The sequence below is a fragment of the Oryctolagus cuniculus genome, chromosome 7 (genome assembly GCF_964237555.1).
Source record: "Oryctolagus cuniculus chromosome 7, mOryCun1.1, whole genome shotgun sequence".
In the NCBI taxonomy this organism is placed as follows: domain Eukaryota; kingdom Metazoa; phylum Chordata; class Mammalia; order Lagomorpha; family Leporidae; genus Oryctolagus; species Oryctolagus cuniculus.
The window spans coordinates 7,481,245-7,491,153 of NC_091438.1; the positions used below are offsets into that span (position 1 = coordinate 7,481,245).

General features: G+C 48.2%; 1 long non-coding RNA gene across 1 annotated transcript in view; it reads left to right on the plus strand.

The window, feature by feature from the left end:
* The window catches only part of LOC103349981 (uncharacterized), a 40,108-nt gene extending 30,583 nt beyond the window's left edge, over positions 1-9,525 (plus strand). Inside the window, exon 3 of the long non-coding RNA XR_011390260.1 lies at positions 9,381-9,525. This is a non-coding gene — a long non-coding RNA (uncharacterized lncRNA). The remainder of the gene's footprint in view (positions 1-9,380) is intronic.
* Positions 9,526-9,909: the final 384 nt, after the last annotated feature.

The window sequence follows — 9,909 nt, forward strand, 5'->3', positions numbered from 1 at the left end:
TTCTGTACCCATTGTGTTCCGTCACCCAGCTCCACCCCACTTACACTAACTACATAAGTTCCCAGACTCCTTGCTGAGGAGGAGATGGATTTGGGTTTCTTGGCCCCCGTCTCGCTCTCTCCCTACAGTCCTGTAATGAAGCCTCTTTATCTCAGTGGATGCGCTGTTTTTCTAACAGTAGTGTGCACAGGTGGAGCTGGCCTACTGTTTAACAACACGTCCCTCCTCATGTCTTCTCCCAGGGCCTTCAGGATCAAGAGTTTCCTGGCTGGGGCCGGCGCTGTGGCATAGTGGATAAAGCCTCCACCTGCAATGCTGGCATTCCAGCTCTCTGCTGCGGCCTGGGAAAGCAGTGGGAGATGGCCCAAGTGCTTAGGCCCCTGCACCCACGTGGGAGACCCGGAAGAAGCTCCTGGCTCCTGGCTTCAGATTGGCCCAGCTTTGACCATTGCAGCTATTTGGGGAGTGAACCAGCAGATGGGAGATTCTATCTCTCTCTCTCTTTCTCTCTTTGTAACTCCATCTTTCAAATAAATAATTAAATCTTAAAAAACAAAAACTGTGTCCTGGCCAAACAACAGAAGTAAAATTGTTCCACTCCTCAATGTATTTGGATAAACACTCATAATAGTCAGATACAACTCTAAGAGGAGACACTGGAGAAGAACCAAGGTGAGTTTATAAGAAATTGAACAAGCCAGTGCCACGGCTCAATAGGCTAATCCTCCACCTGCGGCACCGGGACCCTGGGTTCTAGTCCCAGTCAGGGCGCTGGATTCTGTCCCGGTTGCCCCTCTTCCAGGCCAGCTCTCTGCTGTGGCCCGGGAGTGCAGTGGAGGATGGCCCAAGTGCTTGGGCCCTGCACCCCATGGGAGACCAGGAGAAGCACCTGGCTCCTGCCTTCGGATCAGCGTGATACACCGGCCGTGGCGGACATTGGAGGGTGAACCAACGGCAAAGGAAGACCTTTCTCTCTGTCTCTCTCTCTCTCACTGTCCACTCTGCCTGTCAAAAAAAAAAAAAAAAAAAAAAAAGAGGCCGGCGCCGCGGCTCACTAGGCTAATCCTCCGCCTTGAGGCGCCGGCACACTGGGTTCTAGTCCCGGTCGGGGCGCCGGATTCTGTCCCGGTTGCCCCTCTTCCAGGCCAGCCCTCTGCTGTGGCCAGGGAGTGCAGTGGAGGATGGCCCAGGTGCTTGGGCCCTGCACCCCATGGGAGACCAGGAAAAGCACCTGGCTCCTGGCTCCTGCCATCGGATCAGCGCGGTGTGCCAGCCGTGGCGGCCCTTGGAGGGTGAACTAACGGCAAAGGAAGACCTTTCTCTCTGTCTCTCTCACTGTCCACTCTGCCTGTCAAAAAAAAAAAAAAAAAAAAAGAAAGAAAGAAAGAAAGAAAGAAAGAAAGAAAGAAATTGAACAAAAGAAAGCACACAAATGAAAAAAAAATTTTGCACCAAATAGACTTATCTTTTCATTCCATTTTCCATGAACTTTTTGAAATATCTTTTTTTTACATTGTTTTCAGGTAACTGAGTAGAAAATGACTTTTCTCTTTGTTCCTATACTCTTCATTAGGAGGTGGGCTCACTAATAAACATGTGAAAACTTTTTTCTTAATTATCCATCTCAGATATTCTATTATAGCAACACAAAACTAAGACAGACCCCTACCTCACACGGTTAACAAAAATTAACTTCAAATAGTGAAAGACTTAAAATACAAACTAAAACTACAAAACTCCCAGAAGAAAACGCAGGAGTACATCTTCATGACCATAGATTTGCCAATGACATCTTAAGTTTGACACCAAAAGTGCACGTAACAAAAGAAAATAAGTGGCCGGCTCCATGGCTCACTTGGTTAATCCCTCGCCTGCGGTGCTGGCACACCGGGTTCTAGTCCCGGTTGGGGTGCCGGATTCTGTCCCAGTTGCTCTTCTTCCAGTCCAGCTCTCTGCTGTGGCCCAGGAAGGCAGTGGAGGATGGCCCAAGTGCTTGGGCCCCCGCACCTGGCTGGGAGACCAGGAGGAAGAACCTGGCTCCTAGCTTCAGATCAGTGCAGCTCCAGCCGTAGTGGCTATTTGCGGGGGTAAACCAATGGAAGGAAGACCTTTCTCTCCTTCTCTCTCACTGTTTAACTCTGCCTGTCTAATAAGAAAAGAAACGAAAAGAAAATAGATAAATTTGGCTTCATAAAATTTGAAGCTTTTGTACATGAAAAGATACTGCCAATAGAAAGAAAATACAACAAAAAGATTGCAGGAAATATTTTTGAATCATATATCTGATAAAAAAATTTTACCCAAAACACATAATGCTTACAATTCAACAACAAAAGCCAAACAACTCAACTTCTAAAAGGTGAGGATTCGGGGCCGGCGTTGTGGCACAGTAGGTTAATCCTCCACCTGCGGCGCCAGCAACTCATATGGGCGCCAGTTCTAGTCCCGGCTGCTCCACTTCTGGTCCAGCTCTCTGCTATGGCCTGGGAAAGCAGTGGAAGATGGCCCAAGTCCTTGGGCCCCTGCACCAGCGTGGGAGACCTGGAAGAAGCTCCTGGCTCCTGGCTTCGAATTGGCGCAGCGCGCCAGCCGTAGCAGCCATTTGGGGAGTGAACCAACGGAAAGAAGACCTTTCTCTCTGTCTCTCCCTCTCATTGGCTGTAACTCTACCTCTCAATAAATAAATAAATAAAATCTTTAAAAAAAAGGTGAGTATTCAAGCAGACATTTCTCCAAAGAAGATACGCAAATGGCCATCAAATGAGCAAATAAGCAAAAAGTTCATCACATGATGCTCAATACCATTGTAGAGATGTGAATCAAAACTCTATTGAGTTATTACTTAAGACCCACTAGGATATTGCAATTAAAAAAAGCAACCAGAAATGAGAAGTGTTTGCACTTGGAGAAATTGGGACTTCCATCCACTGCTGGTGGGAATAACAAATGGTGAGGCTTTGGGGGCCCACACTGTGGCGCAGCGAGTCAAGCTGCCGTTGGCACGCTGGCTTCCCACATCCAAGCCCCTCCCATATCCAAGCCCCCGCTGAGTCCCGACTGCTCTGCTTCCCACCCAGTCAGCATCCTGCTAATGTGCACGGGAAAGCAGTCAACCACGACCCAAGCAACTGGGCCCCAGCCAGAGACCCAGGTGGACTTTCAGGCTCTTGGCTTCCACCTGGCCCAGCCCTGGCCAGTGGGGAGTGACCCTGCAGATGGGTCTCTCTCTTTCTCTTTCTCTCTCTCTCTTTCTCTGTGACTTTGCCTTTCAAATAAATAAATGAATATTTCTTTAAGAAAAGGTACTGCTTCTATGAAGGACAGCTTGGCAGTTCCCAAATAAATTGAACACAGAATTACTAGGTGATGGCACAGTTCTGCTCCTCGTTTTATACTCAAGGAATTAAAAACAGGCGCTCGTAGTAGAGCTTGTACAAGAATACTCAGGCAGAACCATTCACAAGTCAAAAAGTACAAACACCCCAAATGTCCATCAACAGAAGGTGCTAAAGCTGTACAATGTGATATTGAAGTATTTTTTTTTTTTTTTGCAGGCAGAGTGGACAGTGAGAGAGAGAGAGAGACAGAGAGAAAGGTCTTCCTTTGCCGTTGGTTCACCCTCCAAAGGCCGCCGCGGCCAGCGCACTGCAGCCGGTGCACCGCGCTGATCCGAAGGCAGGAGCCAGGTGCTTCTCCTGGTCTCCCATGGGGTGCAGGGCCCAAGCACCTGGGCCATCCTCCACTGCACTCCCTGGCCACAGCAGAGAGCTGGCCTGGAAGAGGGGCAACCGGGACAGAATCCGGCGCCCTGACCGGGACTAGAACCCAGTGTGCCGGCACCGCTAGGCGGAGGATTAGCCTAGTGAGCCACAGCGCCGGCCTGTACAATGTGATATTACATAGCCATAAAAAGGACCAACGCTCTGACACATGCTACAACATGGATAAAACTTGAAAGTATTATGCTAAGACATAAACAGCCTCGTATTAGGGCCGGCGCTGTGGCATGGTGGGTAAAGCCACCACTTGCAGTGCTGGCACCCCTATATGGGAGCTGGTTCGAGACCTGGCTGCTCCACTTCCTATCCAGTTCTCTGCTATGGCCTGGGAAAGCAGTAGAAGATGGCCCAAGTGCTTGGGCCTCTGCACCCACGTGGGAGACCCAGAAGAAGCTCCTGGATCCTGGCTTCAGATTGGCGCAGCTGCAGCTGTTGCAGTCAATTGGGGAGTGAACCAATGGATGGAAGACCTCTCTCTTTCTCTCTCTCTCTCTGCCTCTCTTTCTCTCTCTGTGTAACTTTCAAATAAATTAATCTTTAAAATTTAAAAAAAATAAAAGGCCACATATTGTAGAATTCAATTTATATGAAATATGAATTTGTAGAGAAACAGAGTGCATCAGTAGTTGACAGGAGTGGGGAGTGACAATTTAATGGAGATGGGGTTTCCCTTTGAGGTATCGTATTAAGGGGAGCCATATAGTTCAAAATTTGCACTGAATTGAACAGTTTATACAATGGAAAGAATAATTCAATTATACAAACGTGCATTTTGTTTATTTAAAATGGTTAGCTAGTAAATTTAATGTCATATTTTATCACAATAAAAATAATTTTATTCAACCTATAAACGGTTAAACTGGAGCATATTCATACAAAAACCTACTGTTAAGCAATAAAATGGAATGAAGTACTGATGTATGCACAGCATAGATTAATCTCAAAGTTAATCTGACAAGACAAAACAGGCCATTTTTTAAAAGATTTATTTATTTATTTGAGAGGTAGAGTTACAGACAGTGAGAGGGGGAGACAGAGAGAGAGGTCTTCCATCCATTAGGTTCACTCCCCAATGGCCACAATGGCCAGAGCTGCGCTGATCCAAAGCCAGAAGCCAGGTGCTTCTTCCTGGTCTCCCATGGAGGTGCAGGGGCCCAAGCTCTTGGGCCATCCTCTACTGCTTTCCCAGGCCACGGCAGAGAGCTGGACTGGAAGAGCAGCGGGACTAGAACCAGCGCCCATATGAGATGCTGGCGCTGCAGCCAGAGGATTAACCTACTGCGCCTCGGTGCCGCCAGCTCCTTAAACAGGCCATTAAAAAAAAAGAGATTTATTTATTATTTATTTGAAAGGCAGAGTTACAGAGAGGGAGATAAAGAGAGAGAGAGAAAGAGTCTTCCATTCGCTGGTTCAGTCCCCAAATGGCCATCATGGCCAGGGCTGGGCCAGCCTGAAGCCAGGAGTCTAGAACTCCATCCCATGGAGTGGCAGGGGCTCAAGCACTTGGGCCATCTTCTGCTGCTTTCCTAAGCACATTAGCAGGGCGCTGGATCAGAAGTGGAGCAGCTGGGACTCGAACTAGCGCTCTTATGGGATGCTAGCATTGCAGGTAGCAGCTTAACCCTCTGTGCCACAACACCAGCCCCCCCCCCCCATATCATTTTTAAGACATTTTAGAAATAGGTAAAACTGTAGATACAGAAATCAAATCATTTGTTGCCAGGATTTGAGGGTGGCGTATATAGACTGAAAAGGGTAGGAGAGACTTGCGGAGTTGTAGAAATGATGATATTTTTATGGTGGTGGTGAGTAGCCTTTGAATTTGCCACAATATATTCAGCTGTACTCCCAAAAGGGTGAATTTTGCTATAAATCAAACCTCATTTCAGAGAGATTCAGAAAAGCTCATTTTCTTGAGCTAGGAAGAAAAGAGTAAGCTTACTAACATTGCTGGGTTTATCTAACGTATTTCTTCTGAGAAACGAACACCTAAAGTCTGACTCGTGAGCCTACAAGGTAACCTGTTTGGAGACACACAGCTCAAACACAAATCCTGAGGACTTGCTAGACGCCACCATCCTAAGTATCCAAAGAAAATGCACAGAATGGGGCCCTGGGAAGAGAGTCTTGCTTGAGTCACATAGACATCAGTTCCATTGTACTCCAGGAATTCCTCCAGAAAGCCAGGCGCTTCTTTGCAGAAATGTGGGCCAGGTGTATTGCACTCCCATGACAGGCAAATCGTCACGACTTCTGTGTTCAGCTCTCAGTGAATTAACCTGCAGAGTGAAGGCAGAAGCTGCTAAAAATATCTTCAGAGGTAGGCTCCAGAACCCACGCAGCAGCGCTTCTGTTGGTCAAAGCCCAGCACAAGATGCATCCTGATTCTTCTTGTGAGCACGGTAACAGCCTTGACCTTCAAAAGGTTTTAAAGTTATTTGCAAGGAACAGAAAGAGGGATGCGGGGACAGAGCGAGTACCTCCATCTGCTGGCCCATTCCCCAAGGTCTACAATGGCTGGACTGGGCTGAGCTCGGCTGGGCTGGGCGGCAGGAGGACCCCATTACTTGAGTCCCCATGTACTGCCTCCCAGGCTGTGCAGCAGCAGGAAGCCAGGAGCCATCTTTGTCTGGAGAAAGAGGCAACGACATTTTGCAGAGGGTTGGGAGTCAGTCTGACAACAATCTCCCACCATCGGAAAGTGCAGATTATTTTGCTGCATAGAGAGTCGATGAACTAAAGACAAAATCATCTCTAGAAATTAGCATTTCCCTTTTTTCTTGTAAATTATTCAACAAAAATGTTTTATTAGATTTGTTTATTTATTTGAAAGGCAGAGTTACACAGAGAGAGAAGGAGAGGCAGATAGAGTGAGAATTTTCCACCCACTGGTTCACTCCCCAATTGGCCACAACAGCAGGAGCTGCGCCAATCTGAAGCCAGGAGCCAGGAGCTTCTTCCGGGTCTCCCACGTGGGTGCAGGGGCTCAAGCACTTGGGCCATCTTCTACTGCTTTCCCAGGCCACAGCAGAAAGCTGGATAGGAAGTGGAGCAGCTGGGACTAGAACCAGCTCCCAAGTGGGATGCCAGCACTGCAGGCGGCAGCTTTACCTGCTATGCTACAGAGCTGGCCAAGAAAAAATTTTTATAATAAACCTTTAATCACTATAAAATATATTCCTAAGCCAATTTGAACTATTTTTGCTGTATCTGAAAAGCAATACTGTTAGAAGTTCACCTAGAAATTGGCAAGAACTTTACACTTTTCTGTTCCATTTGAATTCTGTACCTGTAGTGCTGGACCAGGCCAAAGCCCCGAGCCAGGAGCTTCATCCAGGTCTCCCACATGGTGCAGGGGCCCAAGCACTTGGACCATCCTTTGCTGCTTTCCCAGGCACATTAGCAGGGAGCTGGATCAGAAGTGCAACAGCTGGGACTTGAACCAGTGCCGATATAGGATGCCAGTGTTGCAGGCAGCAGCTTAACCCACTACGCAGGCCCAGAAATATAGCATTCTTGAGGATTGGACTCTTAGCATTAAAAGTCCTATTCAAAAGCCGGCGCTGCAGCTTAATAGGCTAATCCTCCGCCTTGCGGCGCTGGCACACCGGGTTCTAGTCCCGGTCAGGGCGCCAGTTCTGTCCTGGTTGCTCCTCTTCCAGGCCAGCTCTCTGCTGTGGCCAGGGAGTGCAGTGGAGGATGGCCCAAGTGCTTGGCCCTGCACCTACATGGGAGACCAGGAGAAGCACCTGGCTCCTGGCTTCAGATCAGCGCGGTGTGCCGGCTGTAGTGGCCATTGAGGAGTGAACCAATGGGAAAGGAAGACCTTTCTCTCTCTCTCTCTCTCACTGTCCATGCTGCCTGTCCAAAAAAAAAAAAAAAAAAAAAAAAAAGCCAATTAAGGGGAATACTTGCTAAAGAAAGAGATTATCCAATGAGGCAAAAAATAGCATAAGCTTTAAACACAGTGAATTTTCCTCAGATCTATTCTTCATCTCTTTGTGTTGTTTTCTTGTTGGTTGGTTGGTTGGTTGGTTTTGCTTTCCGTTGGACGTGTCGGCTCACTCTGTACTTTGTGATCTCGTGGAAGGAATACACACAACTGCACTGAGAAGCTCCTGGCGTTCAACATAGAGTTTCTCGCTTACGTTCCTGTAGACTTTGTTTTTCCCACCCCTTTCCTGCTACTGGCCGGATGTTAACTCTACAGGAACCTAAGGGTAAGTTTCATCATCTGCAAATGGCAAGTCCGTGCCGGGTTTCCTCTTTGATTCCGATTTTACTGCCATCAGGGGAAACGTGACTCACGCAGGTGGGTTTTGACTCTAATCATTGACAGCAAAGGTGCGCTGTGAGCAATTCTCTTTCCTAACTTCAACCACAGGAAGGTCATGAGGCCCTAATTTTCTTAATAAGTCCTGAAGAGCATCACCCTTGGGGCGGGCGGGTGGTGCGCTGGTGAGGAGGTCACTCGGATGCCTGCATCCTGTAGCAGTACTCCTGGGCTGGGGTTCTGACCTGGCTCCCAGTTCCGGCTCCCCGCGGATGTGGACTCTGGGGAGCATCAAGTGACGGCTCACGTGGTTGGTTCCCTTGTTTCCCGTGTGGAAGACCTGCACTGGGGTCCCTGCTCCTGGCTTTGGCCTGGCACAGTCCAACCCATCTTTACAAGCATTTGCTGAATGAACCAGCAGAAGGGAGCTCTGTCTGTCTTTACCTCTTTCCATCTCTCTGATTCTCTGGTAAACAATTAAAAAAATAAAAGAGAATATCAACCATGAAGTGGCAATCTTCCTAACACTCTCTACCTAATACTCTCTACCCTGTATAGTTTCAAGGATTCTGGAAAGCCCTTCAACTGAAACAATGCATTCTTGCCCTCTACAGTAATGGTCAAGTGTGGGGACACCATCTTTTCTGTCACTCTTTAAAAAAAAAGATTTATTTATTTGAAAGTCAGAGTTACACAGAGAGAGGAGAGGCAGAGAGAAAGAGAGGTCTTCCATCTGCTGGTTCACTCTCCATTGGCCACAATGGCCGGAGCTGTGCCAATCTGAAGTCAGGAGCCAGGAGCTCTTCTGGGTCTCCCACATGAGTGCAGGGGCCCAAGGACTTGAGCCATCCTCCACTGCTTTCCCAGGCCATAGCAGAGAGCTGGATCGGAAGTGGAGCAGCCGGGACTAGAACCGGTGCCCATATGGGATGCCAGCGCTTCAGGCCAGGGTGTTAACCCGCTGCGCCACAGTGCTGGCCCCTGCCTTTCAATTGTCCAATATTTACCTTCTGGCTGCTTCAGGGTGTGTCAGAGCAGGCAAAGCTGTCAGGCAGGAAACGTCAGGACTCAGGTTTGTCTCTTCTGCTCTGTGTGGAGTTCATGTACTGTAAGAGTTACAGGCACGCCAGCTCCAAGTGTGCCCATCCGGTATGGTCATTATTTGGAGTCGCAGGGCCTTGAGAAGAATCAGAATCAGAGTGCTGTCTGGACGGCCCTCTTCTTGTCTTGGAGCACGCCACAGCATTCCTGTCTGTAGGAGACCAGAAAATAGCCCTTGACCCCAGTGACTGGGAATTAACCCTCACATAGCCCGTCTCTTCCACCAGGTGGCCAGGATTCACCGCCCCAGACCGGATCCTATCAATGATTCACAAGTCCATCAGTCATCGTTCCAGATGGCTTTGGCCACTTCTCGGGGGTTTCATCGTCTTGTGGGAGTCCTTGCTTGGTACATGGAAAGATCAATAAACATCTGAGCTTTTATCTATCTCGTGTCCGTCTGGTTCCTAGACCCAGCCGGAGATTCCGGTGAAGAGCTGGACGCGTATAGGCCTCCCCAGCAGTATGGTAGGTAGAGGGGTTTCAGAGGAAAATCGGGTTTATTATCAAGACAGAGGAACTGAGTTCACTGCTTTCTCAGGAGAATGGCTTCCGGTAATACCTAGAATATGTTCAGACAATAAATGGATTTGTTCATTTAAAAAAAAATTTTTTTAACTTAATTGACAGAGTTAGACAGTGAGAGAGACAGAGAGAAAGGTCTTCCTTCCGTTGGTTCACCCCCCAAATGGCCACTACAGCCGGAGCTATGCCAATCCGAAGCCAGGAGCCAGGTGCTTCTCCTGGTCTCCCATG